Source organism: Rhodnius prolixus, unplaced genomic scaffold (genome assembly GCF_049639745.1).
Source record: "Rhodnius prolixus isolate KJV_2025 unplaced genomic scaffold, Rpr scaffold_4, whole genome shotgun sequence".
NCBI lineage: Eukaryota > Metazoa > Arthropoda > Insecta > Hemiptera > Reduviidae > Rhodnius > Rhodnius prolixus.
In genome coordinates this window covers 28372020-28390701 of record NW_027411614.1, presented here as the reverse complement: position 1 = coordinate 28390701, position 18682 = coordinate 28372020, and the positions used below count along the sequence as shown (strand labels likewise).

At 31.9% G+C, this 18682-nt stretch overlaps 1 long non-coding RNA gene across 1 annotated transcript in view; it reads right to left on the bottom strand.

Moving 5' to 3' along the window:
- LOC141456053 (uncharacterized) overlaps positions 1 to 18682 on the bottom strand; it is a 33611-nt gene that overhangs the window by 11528 nt on the left and 3401 nt on the right. The gene's annotated exons all lie outside the window — the stretch shown is intronic.

Below are 18682 nucleotides of genomic sequence, written 5' to 3'. Positions count from 1 at the left end.
GTTATTGAAACCTAACCATAATAAAAGTAAGAGAAAGTAAAAATGACGATAAATTAAAATTACAATGATACCGTTGTTGTTTTGAACTCTTTAAGCCAATAAATGTCTTGTTTTTATTAATTCTTGGGCCAAAATTCTGGTGATATCCGTTATTTGGGATCAACGATGATAAGTTTTTTGAAAGAAACTTTTGTTTTTAGGCAACCCAACCTTTTTTTCAAATTATAAGATTCATCATAATGAATCAACTTTTACTTTTTTATTTTTTACAATGATTAAAAAAATTTTTGATCAGTGAGAGTCTCTGTTAGTTTTACTGTGTGAAGCTTGAAATACGTTGTGCAATTTTTAGTGTCATCTGCTTTATTAAATGAAGGAATCGAATTAATGATAATTATTTTGCAGCCATTGAATATAAGAAGCCATTTTTATAATATGGAGCACAAAAATTTATTATGAATATCACATTATGACGATACCGAAAATTTGGAATCCAAACCAAGTTTAAAACATTTTAAACGAGTGTGAGACTTGATACGTTTAGATAAAAACAAATAATTGACAATAAAACTGTCTGTAGGACTGAAGATAATGTAAATTAGATCAAGTTGTCACTATTTACATCATTGTAAACTAGTTGATGCTGGTTGTGTGTTTTTCTTTAACATAATAGAATAATATAGAAATCTTACTTAAAAGGAAATTTAAAAAAAATAGATGTATAATGAAAGGACATGTGTGTAAAAATAATAAAACGTACAACTTTTTTAACAGTACTTAATGAGAGTTTAGGACTCACATGTTTCATTAGAGTGAGCAGGGTGGTCTAAGACATTATAGCTTTAAAACATTATTTACATAGCTAAGCCATGAACAGCAGTTTAGTAGCCCGATTCATATCTTAAAATGCCCATTAGGTTTTTTTTCAACTTGAGATTAAAAAATGAAAAAAAAAGATAAATTAGTGTAACTTGGTCCAATCAAAACATTTAACGATGTGATCCAATACTTTTAGCCCAACAAATTATCTAATTCTTCTCAGAGAAATTAAAGTTATCTAATAATAAAATTGTAAATGATTGTTTCGCATTCTAAAATCATACGAACAAGTTTTTTTAGTATTGTGAATTTAGTATTAGAAGTGGCGAAAAGAGTTTTTGTTAAATAAAATGTTTAATCAAATAATAATATAGGATTATTTATTGGAAATAACAAAGATTACATAGGTTTGGAAGAATTTTCATAGATAAGTTCCTTGGATATTGTGTGCTTTCCGGAGACAATTCATGCGGGGAAATTTCTCCACAACTTAAAACCAATACCAAATCGATTTACCCCAAGTTGAATCATTTTTTCTGGATACTTCATTTACTTTATTTAAATTTGTCACTGCTTCAGCGTTGCTACCGTGCTTATCCATAATCAAGTTTCTTTAATCTTCTGTGTAATGCTTTTAACTTATTTTGTGGATCTTTTAGGCCAAAAGAAGTACTCCTTCTTTAGAGGTTTGTAGCATTTCTTAGTTACACTATTCTATGTTTACTGTTTTAGCGGGTAGTTTACAATGAACCAGTAGCGCAATGTACTAAGCACATAAACTAATTTCCGTTTCCTTCTTGACATTTACTTTTCCCTCTTAATCATGCAAGAAATGCAGTATTTCCTGTATTCTGGCAAGCGTATTGTACTTGGAATATGCTGCTTAGGAAAACTTATCTAATTTGTGGCATTCGGTAACGAATACTCATTCAAGTATTCGATTAATTTACAATTAAAGGCCTGGAGATTTAGAAATCCGACTTTGTTTTTACGTTTTCCACTTTTCCGAAACTTGTTGATTAGATATTTTGTAAAGATTATTTTCCGTAGTTTAATAACATGAAAAAGCAAGTAACTATGAGCGTAAAAAAGTAAAAAGTTCTAAGAACAGTAATTCCATGCTTTGTCATGAGCCTTACGTGTTAAGCTAATTAAAAAAAAAAAGATATCAGATTCGCAAAGATTTTTTCCTAATTTAATACCTAGCTCTTGAAAGAAATATTTTATATAAACCAAGATAGAAGGTTGCCAACCCACATGTGGTCACATTATTGCAAGTTATTAAAAAATAAATAAATAAAACTTGAGGGTTTTTGTATCCGCAACGTAAATATTCGATTTCATGAGTGAACATCTAAGAAAAATAAATGAATATAATTAATTGGCAAAATTGAAATAGAGAATTTGTATTTCTTTCTTTATGACCGAAAACAGTTAGATTTTGTGAACCTAATCCTTATTACTCCCTCACAACCAATAATTACTGCAGTAATAAAACTTAGCTCAGAGGAATTGCACAGAAATCAGGACGCGGAGCTCCAGGTTTCATCCAGTTAAAAAAAATTGTGAATAGCATGAAACAATGGAATATTAAAGATTAGGTAAAAAAGTAGATAATTTTTTTTCGTAGGCCTGTTATGGTTGTGCTGAGCCGCATACATGTGATTGTGGAGAAATAAAAGGCGATCATGGTGAAATAGGTTGGCCTGGACTACACGGTGAAGATGGTCCACCCGGAGATTCTGGACAAATAGGCCCTGTAGGTCCAAAAGGAATTCGTGGAAAAACTGGCGATTTTGGTGAAAGAGGCTCTAAAGGAATTAGGGTAAGTTTTTATAAAATATTTTTATTATTTATTTTAATATTTATTATTAAAAGAGTTTTCTTCGGTAATTAGGTTTCCATGTGCTTAAATTTTTATGCAAATTTTGTTGCTTCTCCCAAGCAAGGACAATATTATTGTAACTAATTACTTCTTATTTTTATAAGTGATAATTATAAATAGATATTCAAAATGAATTCCAAATAGAACTGGAATGGTAGATAATTTTGATCTCATTCCTCGTTATTTAAATCGAAGATATAATTCAATTCCAGTGAATTTTTATTTTTGTCTCATTTAAATACCCCCCCCCCTCTTATTCGTTATTAAAAATAATTTATTCATTAAATAACTACCTGAAATTATTGCATTCCAAATTTAAAGTACAATTTAAATTAATTTTTAAATTTAAAATAAAAATTATTAACTGATTTCAGGGTGATCCAGGACCTCAGGGAAAGCCAGGTCAATCAGGAAGACCTGTAAGTTTTTATCATTTTTAATAAAAGCAAATGTAACCTTGCCTTTAAGCTACTAAATAATTTTTGTTCCTAAATAAATGGTAGTTGCCCATTTTATATGATTTTAACAAGAGTTACGTTTGAATTTGTTAACAGAAAGCATTTTTGTCATATTTGCCTTCAGTTTACATGAAACTGGTAATTTTAATAAAACAGGGTCCAGCAGGTAGTAATTACTTCTTCCCTTTGGACGACCGAGCCCTTTGTAATAAAAGGATTGCCCAGAATCAATTTTCTCCAAGGCGAAATGTAGATAATTTTACTGCTTTTTTAAGGTGTAAAGATGATTTTAATGACTTTTATTCAAAAAGGTTATGGCGATTTATTTTCTTGAAATGAAAAATAAGCCCTAAAATGCTTAGAGGCTGTGTAGTAAACGTGAGTAGCCTGAACACGCTTAAATAATTTCTGGATTTGAAAAAATTGTTTTGTTTTTTTGCGTTTATTTATGCTACAATCAGCGCGTTAGCGCTATAAGTAACAATGATAACAATAGAGTAACAAATGATAAGGTAACGAGTGGAAACGTTACCCAGTGGTCACACTCCCAAACATTAGATGGTTAGTCACTCTCTTCACTAGAGAGATCACGAGGCCGCTGTCTAGAGGATTTATTTGAGAATGCAGGCTGAAGTGGAGTTTTCTGAATCGTGTTTTAGCAACTTCGATGATAAAAAAAATGTCAAGGTCAGTATGTATATTCAGGTTGGAAACATACATAAAATGGAGCGTGTTCCAAGTATTTTAGATTGAAGAGATTGAATCCTTTGGAGATTGAAGCGTTTGGTTGAACCCTACAGCTCTATTCCATACGCCCAGTTGGGTTTCAAAATAGAAGTATAAATCAGTCTTTTGTTGTCTAGAGAGAGTTTTGATCTATCGTCTAAGAGACTTATAAGTAGTCGATAACGTCTGTTTAGTACTTTTCTTTTAAGTCTAGTGTGGGGATTCCAAGAAAGTCTTCGGTCTAAGTAAAACCCAAGTCAGCGGGTAACGTTCACTACTGGTAGAGGTTTTAGGTTATAGAAGACTGGAGAAAGAGTAATGTGAAGTCATCTCTCCTCATTAGAGCAATGGTTCAATAAATGGGCTATTAAGCTTAATGAAACCAAGTCGCAAAACATCATCTTCACTCTTCATCGCATAAAATTATATTTTAAAATACAAAATAAGATGTTCCGAAATTTAACTCAATCTTTCATAATTATTAATTTCTTTTGTGACTAAAACATTAGGGATATGATGGAACACCAGGTTTGAAGGGAAAAGCTGGTCTTGAGGGCTGCAATGGAACCGATGGGCCTAAAGGATTACCTGGCGATGCGGGACCACCCGGACCTCGAGGAATTGCTGGTGCTCCAGGAGCTTTTGGACTTTCTGGTGATGCAGGAGACTGTGGTTGCAATAGTAAAGGAATTAAAGGTTCACTTGGTGACGATGGTTTAGATGGTTTACAAGTAACTGTTAAATTTTATTTATAAATATTTATTTATTGTTTCTAGAGATATTGGTCCATTATTGATTCATACCCCTTTATTCTTATTTGTAAACATTCGAAAATCAATTGGACAGGTTCTTGCAGAGAACTGTTCAACTTTTTAATAATTTCTGATAATAATAAATTATTTAAATCCAGCCACTCAAAAAACATATGTAGATGTCGAATCACAAAAAAATAAATTAACAGGTTTTAGCATGATTCATTAGTTAATCTCGAAGAGAAATGAATTTAGGCTTGTAAAATGTAGAAACTAAATTGGTGCAAAATTAAATGGGTTATGTTGTTGTTTTACTTTTAAGATACAAATTAATTTAAACATTTTGCATAAAATAAAAAATTTGAAATCTTATTTGAGCCTAGCATTTTCCTCTACACTACATATATGTACATTTGAATTTTATTTCATAAGAAGTTTTACGACTTTAAATACAATACTATTACTTATAATTATTTTTAGGGTCCTAGAGGTCCACCGGGTTATCCTGGTGAGAGAGGATACCAAGGCATCAAAGGGGATCAGGTATGGTTAATTGCTAAAACTTTTATTTAAAACAATATTTTGTATAGTACAACCATGATCAGAAAATCAAGAAATTCAATTAGTTAGTAATGATGCACCAAGATAGATAATGAATACATATTTTTATTAATATTTAATCTTCTTAAAAATGAGTTAAACATTAAGATGTATCTTTAATCCACTTGGTAACAACTCATGTGAAGTGAAGTGGTACTTAGTGGAAAATTTTAAGTTATTTTTTGGTTAAAATTTTTAATAAATAAATAAATGATGGTAAGTTATTTGTATAAGAAATAATAACATAATATAATCATTCTTATGTGATACGTATAATTAATATAAATAAATACATTATTATGTACAAAGTAATATATTATTTATTAAATATTTGCAAATATTAAAGTAATATGTAACAAAGCATGTGAAAAACTGATCTCTTGTCTCTCTTTTTTTTTATTGTATACTCCCTTAAAAATGATTTTTTAGGGATATGCTGGAAGACGAGGCAATACAGGAGATGCAGGTGAAGATGGTGAAAGAACATACAGACCTAAAGGCTTACCTGGTAAAAAAGGAGATAGAGGTGAACCGGGAATCCCATCTCGGCTGCGGTTCATAGGGCCGAACACAACAACTATTGAAAAAGGCGAAGCAGGAGCTAAGGGTGAACCTGGAGATAGAGGTGAAATTGGAGATATCGGACCTGTTGTAAGTAGAAGTTGATGAGAAACTAATGCTAAACTTATATTTTTGAATTTTCGTAAACTATTATTTTTAAAAAAGTTTATTCCATATTCTGTAGCAATATGCTGTATGTGTACTAACCCGCATTAATTTTCATCGAAATACACGAATTTAAAGTGTTACAAATTAATGAAAGAATCATATAAAACATATTTGTAAAATATTATGTTTTTGATTGTAAATAATACAAAAATTATGAAATGTGTTCACTTGCGATTCATAAATGTGGCCTCCTTTTGCAACTATAGCCGCACAACAAATTTTTGGAATCCTTTCCATTAACTTAACAAGATATCCACTTTGAATCTTAATCCATTCTTTTTGGAGGATACGCCAGAGGTGATGTTGAAATGTTGGTGTACATTTCCTCACATTCTGGTCCAGTTCATCCCACAATAGTTCGGTCGGGTGACTGAGCAAAAAACTGCAATCATTTTGCTAAGTTATTAATCCAAAATTGATTAATTTTAACATCTTTCTAACAGTTATAAAATTAATTAAACACTCAATTCTTACTGGATTCTCACTGCTGAAACTTCAATTTAAGTGAAACTTCAATTCTGAAATATTCAAAGGAATATTTAGACGTTATATTTCTATTTACTTTTCCAAACTAAAAATTTTTTTTTATATTCAAATAAAAAATCTGGACTGGACTCGATTTTTTTACTGCAATTTTTGTGATGAATTTTCCTTAAAAAAAAAATTGTTTTGAAAACAATTGCCGAAACCTAAAGTAACAATGAATATTTAACTTGTTTTTCTTGAGAATCTTCGTTTTTACTAACTATACACCAACGTACATTCATGCACAACCTACATCGTTAGTTAAACTATTTTTTTTCTCAGTCTCAGAGAATTCAGAAACTGATATTTACGGTGAAAAATTAAAATTTAAAATCTGCAATATTTCTCTATGATAAGTGAACATAAAAGTATCAATCAGTAGACATAGCAAAGACCGAAGTTATTAAAATTAATGGCTTCCATTCTTAGAATTTCAAATTATTTTAAGGTGTGATGGGTGCGGGATTGAGGTGTCACTTCTGGATGTTAAATTTACTATTTTATTTTGATCTTTACCTTTAGACTTCAGATATTATCTTACGAAGTTAAGTATGATTTCGAAAATTTATGCTCTCTTCAAACATTTGTCAAAACCTTAGAATGCAACAATCGAAACTAATAAACTAAACTTCTTAAATAATCGAAAGAATTTCGTTAAATTCAGTTTCACATCTTTTTTTTAATGGTACAAATCAGATAACTTATATTTTATTTTCCTGAATTTTTTTTCGAATTGTTTTCCGTTATTAGAGATATTTTTTCACAATGTGGCAATGGATTTTAATGTTGCTGTTAATGGGATATTATTTGCAATTTAAATTTAGGGTATGAAAGGGTTCAGAGGAAATAAAGGAGGAAAAGGAGATATAGGATATGATGGACCTCCAGGCAAACAAGGAAAAATTGGAAATCCAGGTCATCCCGGAATCAAAGGATACAAAGGTGCTCCAGGAAATGAAGGTGAAGTAGGAGACGACGGCTCAAAAGTAACTATAATATACAAATTTTCATTTCCTTTCGTTATATAATATTTTTAAGTTTCCTAATGACTTTGACTAATTACTAATCAAGTTAACCAAGTTAACAATTAATCAAGTTTGCGGTTTAAAACCTTGTATAATTGGCCAACGAAGGCTTCATATAGTGTGTAAAAGGCCAAAGTGTACACATTTAACGCTGTATAAAAAAAAAAAAAAATCCGCTTAATGTTAAGGTTATGGATTTGTTCGTCAAAATTTTTGAAGTTATTATAATCAGTAGACTGTGTTGTGCTGGACTTCTAGCCAGAATAGTAAATGATGAGGTGTCCAGATTGATAAGAAGAAAAGAGTGGTGAGAGTAAAAAGAGTTAGTTGCCCCAAACCAACATGGCCAGATGAAGACATCAAGGACATTAGGTTTCCTATTTAATATAGGAACTAGAAGGTTATCGCAACAAACAGTGAAAACTGGCGAAAACAAATGAGTAGACTGTTGGGCTGTCGCCCGAACAAGGAAAGAGAAAGAAAATATTAAGAATAAAGCAAGATGATTCTGCAGCAACCACGTACTGCTGAGTAGATCGCTCTTAGAGTATCAATGTAAAGTCTCTTCATCTGCAAAGACTGACAGCCAAAATAAAAGTTTTCTCTCTAGTTTATTTGGGCACTTATAAAAAGAGAAAAGCAAGAATTTTTTTTCTTACAGATTTATTAAAAACTGCTTCAAATACTGAAGAATGGCATTCCCTCTCACGGAAATTTAGGTTCGTACATTTTAGAGCCAGAGATGGTTTAAGAATTTCTTGGGAGGACAAATCAATAAAACGCCTCCACTTTACGTCATTGTGATGGCGTTGTTCAGTAATCTGATCAACTTCTGCGAGCAAGTAAACTAACCCCATTAAATTCATACGAGTCATTCTCAATACTGTACTATAAAATTTCAATTCTCTACTACAATGAGACTACTTTCTACTCTACATGTCAGATGTTAGCGATATGAGCTGAGCAGTTTGAAACAGTTGGGACCATAATATATTTCCTCGAGTCAAGAGCGGCGGAATTCAACCTTTTAAGTGCTAACTAAATTTAAATAAATTCTATGAAGAGTCAAAGAAGAATGTAAATAGGTAATCGCATTTATTTATTTATTCATTTTTAATAAAATTTGTGTATTCACATTTTGTAGGGACCACTAGGTGACCGAGGGAAAAAAGGTGAAGCAGGGTATCCCGGTTCTCCAGGGCCAGATGGTGTGTATGATCCAACTTTAGATGAAAGCCCAGTAGGAAATATGGGGCCCCAAGGACCTCAGGGTAATAATATTTTCCCTTTCATAATTGTTTATTTAATAATAATTTTTTTAATAATTACTCTACATAAACATTCATAGTTTTCTCTTAAAACGAAAATCTGTTTCTTATATTAAGAATAGCGATTTTCATGTTTTGAAAGTTTTTTTTTTTTAACTATATTAAATTTTAAGCTTTAACGATTTTGGTAAACGGCATTTCTTAATGCCCTCATTCGGTTCTAACAATTCGTTATTTTCAAAAATATATCTTTTCAGAAAATAAATTAAGATGGAAGGCACCTTGAAATACGTGTTTCGAAGAGAAAAACAATACCTCTTCTGAAGAGGAAAACAGATTATGTAATTATTTATCAGATGCTGATTTTCAACATTTCTGTGAAAAGTTACCATAGGATGTTTGCAATGTTTATTCGAGGTCATTCGTGCCCCAGAGCCTTTATCAGTGCACTGCTGGCTTTAAGTAACTCATGAAAAGAGGACCTCCTCAGCTAGATTCGAAACTGGGATCTCCGCGCGGGAATCCAAAACTCTCCGCTGAATAAATCCCTCCCCTTAATTAGGTGGTTACGTATAATTAGGGTTAGTTTTCTAATAAAAATTAATAAAATATTTCAAAGTGAGCGAGCCCAACAGAAGGGTTTGATTTTTTTTGAGACGTGTTGAGCTTTGTATACAAATTTTTATGCAGCTTTTTTTTTTTAACAATTAAAATACACGTTGTACGAAACATGGCTCTTTAATGAAACTAAAGTGCTAAGCTTTGAATGATCGGATTTTTGCGCCTTATACCATTTATTAATGCACCCTTAATTACTAATTTGCTGTACGATATTTAAATGTTAATTATACTGTAGGTTTCAATTTGGTTCACCTGCAGCTTTATACATAACAATAGTAGTAAAAACAAAGTGTTAAATTTTTTTAATTTAGGTTTGCCAGGGCCAAAAGGTTATCCAGCAATTCCTGGTCGTAAAGGATTTCCAGGAATCAGAGGTCAACCAGGTCTTCCTGGTGGTAAAGGTTATCCTGGAGCACCTGGGCAAAGAGGATCATCTGTTAAAGGAGAAAGAGGAGATACTGGTTAGTGTTAAAATAATTATTTGAGCAAGAGATGTGTGAAATTCTTGTATAATATTAACTTTATTAATGAATCAAGTATAGAAAATAGTAGATCATCTTTAAAATAACTAATAAAAAGAAGAGAAACTAATAGAAAGAAGGCTAACATGAAAAAAAAGAAACTTGTCCAAACCCTTGTCTGTTCTTCCATGAGCCTACATCCCACCATCATATGCTCAACCAGATGGTTGTATTACTGTCTTTCTTCTTTCTTCCAGCTCGCTGTCTTTATCTTAGTAAATTTTTGGAATCCTTTCTATTCCTTCAATGTCGTACTATACTTTAAAACGTTCCTCCCATTCATTTTTACATTTAAATTTTCTTCTGCATCCTTCTGGACTCCACCAAAAGCCAACCTCTACTATGTGAAATCTCTCAGCTGTTTTTATTAGCATCCCAGACACTACTCAGTACAATGAAATGCTTTATCAGCTTTAATTGAATTCAGCTCTACATTGTGAGCGAAACGTTTCTGCTGTATGGCATTGGCTTCATAAATCTATTGCTCTCTTGGTCTTTCTACTTCTCCTTTAATCCTTTTCATACTATTTTATCTTAGAGGATCCGTCCTATTCCCCTTGGATTTTAGGTATAAGTCGGCTCAAACTTCTACTAATTTTGCCTACTTCTCTGCTTCTCCATTTCTAATAAAAATGAGCTCCAATTATCATAATTTATCACCAGCGTTCTCTTCCAGGATCTTCCTCTGTTTATATCCAGTATCATCCGTATATACTACAATAATGTCTGTGAGTCTGATCATCAGCGAAAGTTACATTAAAATATACAATACCTATTGTATCGCAAATTTTCTTCCATTCTTTCAGAACAATTTCTTATGATAATCATCAACTTACTTTTTCTACATCTTCTTGGGTGGGTGATGATTGTAGCTGTTCATCATATTAGAAATGCCTACCAATATATTGGGAAAAGAATGTACATTATACATCTATCTTTTTTGTACATAAATTCACTATCCTAATTTCTCTTGGTTTTTAATAGTAAAATAAGCATAAGTCAAATTCGAGGTCAACTAGATTCTTTGATGTTTCTATGTTCAGGTACTACATTTTTTCAATTTGTGTCGGCAATTTGAGCATTTTAAACATACAAATTTTATTCAGGGCATCATCATTTAACATTTGTCTGTATGTCTTACAACTTTAGTGAAACTATTAGGTTTTGTCTTATTCTGTAGCAATCCCAACTTCAGTAAGTAGTTCATGATTAAAAAAAACAAAAAAAAAAAACTGAATATTATCTGGGAATCCCCTTGAATTTCATTACTGAATTTTTAATACCAATCACCCAAATTTCTGCACTTCAATTCTATCATTAACAGTTGTAATTTCACAAAAATAAAATTATTATCGGGCCGCTTTTGATTAAATAACAAAAAAATTAATAATAAAGTCAACTACTTTGCAATTTTGTTCATGTTAAACTTCCTCGTAGACCACATAAATCAGTTGAAATTTATGAAAATATTGTAAGTAGTTTTCATTATTATTATTCAATATTACATAACCAGTTTGATATAAATAATAAACCATATTTTATCGATTATTATTTTATAGAATCGCCGAAATATTTTGTACTGAGATTTTAATTGTTTTATACAGGATTAAGTGGTACACGAGGGCTTCAAGGGTTTGTAGGTTTACCAGGTCCTAAAGGATTACCAGGAAACAAAGGTGTAGACGGTGTCACTGTAATCGGTCCACCTGGTATACCAGGTACGCCTGGAGTAGATGCTAGCAAAGGAGAACCTGGTGATATTGGAGACCCTGGCGATGAAGGTATTAAAAAAAAGGCCAATAAGAAAGTAGATAATAAAGTTTTAAATAGATTTTTATTTTTCTGTCTTTTTGTTCACAAGAACAAGTATTGCGTTTCGTGTCAAAGTTCAGAAATTGAATTGACATCAAATAAAATATCTATTCTATTAATAATACGTTCAATAAATAAGGATTTACGGAGCTTAAAATTTTATTAATCATTAAACAAATTAGGGAATCGTCTTTGAAGTTTTGAATGCTCAACAATTAGTTAACCAAAAAAATTAATCTAGACGTACCAAGGTGTATCATTTTATTAGTAGTGGAATAGTATACTTACATAAAATTAAAATTTAAATAATAACTAATGATTTAAATTTAAATAATTCCAGTTCTAGAGAACCTTGTTTTTTACAATAATAAGGAATAATTTGTAGTAGTTGCTAATGACCATAGAACTACATTGCTCTAGATTTTTCTAAAATCTTTTAATTAGCAATTATAGTCAAGACGATTTTTTAAACATTTATTTTGTATTAAAAGATGGCAATATCTATTTTTATTATTTTTTTTCAATAAGAAAAAATATTTTAGAAAAACAGGTTTTTTCAATTCAAAATGTATGTTTCGCCATTATCTATTTAAAGGTCCAAAGGGCTTTCCGGGTACTCACGCTGTTGACAAATATTTTGGTCCACCTGGTGAGGATGGCTTACCTGGTCCACAAGGATATGTAGGAAACCCAGGTCCTGATGGATGGCCAGGTACGAAAGGAAGTAGAGGACCACGTGGCGATGATTGTGAATTATGTATATCAGGTACAAAATAACAACTTTAACTTCAGGTGTAACTTTAAAAACAAATAAAAAATAACATTAAAGCTCTTCAAAAAATAGTAGGAAATTTTACTACTAGTGCAGTTGCGCAATTTATCAGCTTAAATTATTAAAATTCATTTTTAAGGATCAAAGGGTGAGAAAGGGCTGTCAGGAGAACGAGGACGAGATGGTATACCTGGAACTACAGGGATCCCAGGCCTTCCAGGTCTAAAGGGGTATCTGGGTATTAAAGGAATACCAGGAGCAAAAGGAGCTCGTGGCCTAGATGGAACTAGTGGCGTTGAAGGTAACATTTCACCTACTTCAATTCATAATTAAATCCACTATTTATGAAGGTAATTTGCACAGCCAACGATTGTAAATTGAAATCTACTTGGAAAATTGACTTTTCAGAAATATGTTTTATTCCTTAAATTTGCCTTAAGTGGCAGCTTAGCAAAAATTGAATAAATCATACTTTTGAGAAGAAGTTACTTTTTATGAAGCTATTCAACTCCAGGTAATAGAAGAAGATTAAAAAGAAAATGGTTTTTAAATTCAAATTCATTGCAACCTAAAGTGCAACTGTAAAGTATTAATTGTTAAATGTTTGTGATTATGGGTTTGTGTGTAAGATTACTAAATGCAAATGGTTGTACACTCCAACTATCTTGCTGGCACAGTGGGTAATTGTGCTATTAAATGCTAGGAATTTCAGGATTTTCGCTATTAGACTAGGAAACTGCAGGGTCGCCAAGATCCTTGAAAAATTGACTAGTCAACTTCCGCTAAAAAGAGTCAGGTTGGAATATAGATAAGGAGGTAAGGACCTTTCACTAGTTATTCCCTCCTCTGAATAGACTTTTTGGAGTTCTGTTTTCTTTAGCAAGTGCCGTGTTTGTGGGTACAAAGAGCGGATGTGGTCTCTGCAATTTTTATTACTGTTCTTTAATCGAGCCTTCTTCTATCTTTTTTTTACATTGAGAAACTTATGCCATTATGCCATGTTTCTTTCATGTCATTCATAATATTGTTGTATTTTCTGTAACTGATTCCACATTCCAGTCCTTTGTCCATTCCAGATATCTACACGGAAAGTGAAGCTACAATTGTTCGAAGCAATAATTTCTGAATAGTATGAACATCTGCTAAATAAACCATTCTTCCTTTTATTAGAAAGAGATAGATTGGCTTTCGTTAGAAGTGCATTAGATGGAGTCAAAATGAGTCCCTGACAAGTTCTAAATATTTTAAATTCGAGTTTATCCTGTGTGTTCAGATGTACAAGAATATATATATATATCATATAGAAAGTAATCATTTTTCGAATCTAGTTAGGATTAAATGTCTACAAAAAATTACGGATTCTGCTACTTAAAATTCAAGAAGACTGCTGTAGTGCGAGATTTGTTTTTCAAAACTATTTTCTAACAGTTTATTTTGGTGTTGTACGGAGTATGCTTGGATTTGAATTCAAATTGAACAGTAAATATGATTTGGTTATCTTATTAGTACTAAGCTAATTTGAATTCCTGTACTATTTCAAACGTTTTCCCTGGTTTGCGAATACAGATCATTCTGCTTTCTTCTAAATCGGGAAGTATCCTAATCTACCTAAGCTATTGAACATTGAAAATAAAAATACCGAAAATTATTGTTATATTTGAAGTTTTTACAACTATACTCTAAAACAAAAACAAAAAATAAAAGTAATAAAATATAAAAACTATAAATGAAACTTGGCATGGTCTGGACTTTTTATTAACTTCATCAAATTAGATACTTCATAGATTAGATGTGTGTTTTATGGGAAGTTAAGCACGAAAAAAGTTCAATATTTCACTTATTCTTTAACTTAATCTTTTTTTAATATGCTCCTTATGTACGTATTACTTTGCAGGTGCTAAAGGTGAGCCTGGTGATCAAGGAGAAAGAGGTTCACTGCTTGACAGCGGAAACCATATGATAGATGGTGACCGTGGGCTACAAGGTGATGTTGGCTTTAGGGGATACCAAGGAACACCAGGTTCTCCAGGTCTGCCAGGACTTGATGGAATTCAAGGACCATTCGGTGCACCAGGAGCAAAAGTAATTTCATTTCATTTTGTTGAATACTTGACGACAAAAAAGAACTTCGAATAAGAAAGATAAAATCGTATTTTTGAGAGTTTGTTTAAGTTAAAAAGTAATAATATAGAAATGTGTTTATGATCCTGAAGTCCATGGGCTTCCGGTAGGAGTTGTGGAAATTAAAAATAAATTTAAATATTAGAGCTGTAAATGAAATTATTTTTAAAATTTTTAAATATAAATTACTATATTATTGCACAGCTTAAGGTTAAATGTCATGTTATAGTGGATGTAAGTCTTTCACATGTATAGGGAGAGTTTGGCGATACGGGTGACGATGGTATAGACGGTATTCCTGGACAAAATGGAATAATGGGAATGAAAGGAGACGATGATCTCACACCAAAAGCTTGGCTGACAGGAGATGCCGGTCCAAGGGGTTCATCAGGACAAAAAGGTGAACCGGGACAAGAAGGTGAGAAAGGTGAAGAAGGGGCAGCTGGTAATTATACGAAGTTACCAAGTGGGGATAAAGGCATACGCGGAGAACCTGGAGACCGAGGTAAGATTATTTCACTTAGAAATTTTAGTTTGTAGTGTATCATACATCGGTTATCTTTTTTACCACAAATTATCAAAGGGTATACCTTTTCAAAGACCGATATCTAATTCCCCATTTCAAATTTTCATTTTAGTAAACATAAGACCTTCAATCTTCATAACATTCAATCTACTCTTCAGCTCACAACTCGCAATGAAAATGGAAAGTAAACCATTCTCACATTCCTTTGAAACCTAATAAATCAATTTTTCCGAAAAAAAAAATGTATCAAATAAAAGAGGTAGTCAATAGAAATAAATAAATAAATAAAATATTATTTACAATGTCATCCCAAGTATTAAAAATCATTGGAGACATTTCAAAACCTGGAAACCTATAGAGATCACAGGACCAGATAAGCGTTTACGGCCAAATTTGAAATTCTAGAGACATTTTATGACAAGTGCCATAAAATATTACATATGTGTGTTTTACTGAAATTGAACTTTAAAAAAAAAGGATTAGCTTGAAGTTGCGAAAAATGCCTCTAAAAATCAGTTTTCCTGAGGAAGTGCCCTAAATAAATGTTAGAGGTATTCATGGATTACAAGTATAAGTAGTTTAAAGAATTTCGTTTTGGAAGTTTTTTTAATAAGTGTGAACATGAAAAAGGCATTCGGAAATTTTGCACTTCTGGTTTAGCCAAAATCTTAGCTACTGAAGCGACAGTTTTATCGAAACGGTCCAGCTATTTTTAATCTTGCGATTTTTCGTTTCTGTAATATTCCACATAGACGCACATAATCTTCTTGAAACAGTGTCCAAAGACCTTAAAACTTACTGTGAAAAAGAAATTTTTTGAAGTTACCTAGCCTCTAGTAAAAGTAGGCTCGTTAACAAACTAAATGATCTGTCATATTTATTTACTTTTATTATCCGTACAGGTCCAAAAGGGTTCAGAGGTGAGAAAGGTGTTAAAGGAGTTGAGGGGTTGAATGGTCTCAGTGGTGTCCGTGGGGCAACTGGTACTCAAGAGCCAGGTATAAAAGGAATAAAAGGTTATCCTGGAAATATTGGAGATCAAGGTCTTAAAGGTTTCCAAGGTCCTCCGGGAAAGCAAGGGCCAATCGGAGAGAGGGTAATTAATGTTTTTGCTCAATATTTTTAGGTCAATAATACAGAAACAAGAAATTTTCTTAAAAATCATGTGGCTTATTTATTTCATGAATTATTTCTAGGGGAGATTTGGAGATAAAGGTGCTAGAGGAGATTCAGCCGAAAGTATTTATCCTGGGGCTCCTGGGACTCCTGGGGATCTAGGGCGAAAAGGTGAGATTGGCCCATCTGGACCAGAAGGTCCAACAGGATATCCTGGCTCCAATGGCCGGCCTGGTAGAAAAGGAGAAAAAGGGGCTCCAGGAGACATTGGGGATGATGGCCCTCAGGTATGGATTAGTATGCGCTCAAAAATTTATGCAAACTAAGAGTATGTATTATTTCTGCAAATGCATCATTGGTAAATCCTAACAATCTTTTTTAGAACTAACTTGACCGTAAAATTGAATATACTATATGAATAAATTTCTAAATTCGTTGATAGTACCCCGATTTCCTTCAATCACATCGATTGTAGATTATATGTGCGACGGAAGCTTTATAAGTGAAAGACAAATTTTCTGCATCAACCTGCTGAATTAATTTCTGTTAATCATAATTAAAGAAACTAGCACGTGTGGCGAATAAAATCAACGATATTGCGAACCAAAATACATTCTAAGTTTCTAAAAATAAATTTCTTTTAAAATGCTTACAACAAATTGGTTGCTACGAAGATTTAATTGCGCAGAGTTTTTCATGGTTTATAAAGGAAGATTGAATTAAAGTCAAAATAGAATATAGAAGAAATTGTATTCAGTGGAATAAGACATCCCCACACTATGGTTGAATGAGTAAATTTATTCAAAGAACTTTCTGTCTTCTCCCAATGAAGGAAACTGAAACCGAAAATACTGAACGGAAATTTTGTTAATCTATGTTTCTTATATAGGTCTCTGTTTAATAAATAATTAAATAACTAAATTAAGTATCTAAATACAAAATTTGGTTTTGAGCAAAATAAAAAAGACATAAACATCTTTTTCTTACTGCAATCAAAAAGGTTCTAATTTACACATTTTCTTTAATAGCGAATTTCAAAACATATTCAATACTTAACAAAAACTTACAGTTTTAAAAGTTAAGTATAAGGGTTGCTTAAACGCCAAAAGTTAGACTGTATTTTTTCCATAATATACCAATAGTTTTAGATCTGAACATTGAAAAAGGCAAAACTAACAGAGCTAATTCCTCTAGGATAAATTTTGTGATGAAATTTTACATGCTTTATACTTTTAGGGCTCTAGAGGAATACCAGGAGACAGAGTTCCTGGTGCACGCGGGCGTCCAGGGAAACCTGGCCGACCAGGTTGGCCAGGTGACGAAGGAGTAAAGGGATTTCCAGGTAATAACCGATTTTTTGAAAATAATATAACACTGCTCTTGAAAAATTCATTTCTCATCTTTATTTTGCTTAGCCATGTTTGAAATTATATTTTTTTTTTTTTTTTTTTTTTAAAATACTGTATTTTATGTATTTACATATTACAGGGGATTCTGTTTGTGTGTTAAATTCCATTAACAATCAGATAGTGTTTAGTAAACAAATAAAATTAATTACTCAGTTACAAAAATAAATTATACATAAATAAAAATATCTAATGACAGAAAAAAAATGTAAATAATAATTAATTAAATAATTAAGAAAAATAACAATAAAATACTTAACTAAACGCACGACTTGACATGACAAAGTAAATAAAATAAAAATGAATTAATTAATTCTGACCAAACTTAAAATATTACCTTCATATTCGGACTGTATACGTTGGAGAGGATTAACAAAATTAATTTATCTTTTGAATTAGATTTAAACGATAGTAATTGAGGCTCAATCAAAATTTTCAATTATTAACATTATTATTGTACTATTATTCGTTTATTATAAAAGATCTTAACTTGAGTACTTCTATAGTATATTGGTACACACTGTTCAACTGTCGGATTGAGCAGATTGAGAGTATAGCAGTCAAATTTGTGTAATTATCTACACTAAACATATATTCAGATAAATGATGCTGTCTAAGAGATGAATATATTGGACAGACCAAGAGGATATGTTCCAGACTCTCTTTACAGTTCAAATTACAGAGGGTACAGGTAGAGCTTGTCTCGATGGAATGGTATCCATTTCTATTTCTTATTCTTAAAAATCTGTCACTAGAAACTCTTAATTGACTAAGCACCCTGAGTTTGTCTATAGCACATGTATAGTGAATATATTCCTCTGGAATTCCTAACAAACTTATTTCTCTGTAAATGTAACTATAACCGGAATGAATAGCTCTCTCCACATCCAATGAGATCGCATGGTTAGTCCACTTCTCAATTAAATCGGGGATATTCTTTGTAATATACTCCACACTATCAGAGTGAATAATATCCAACTCCCCAATGTTACTTAGCCAC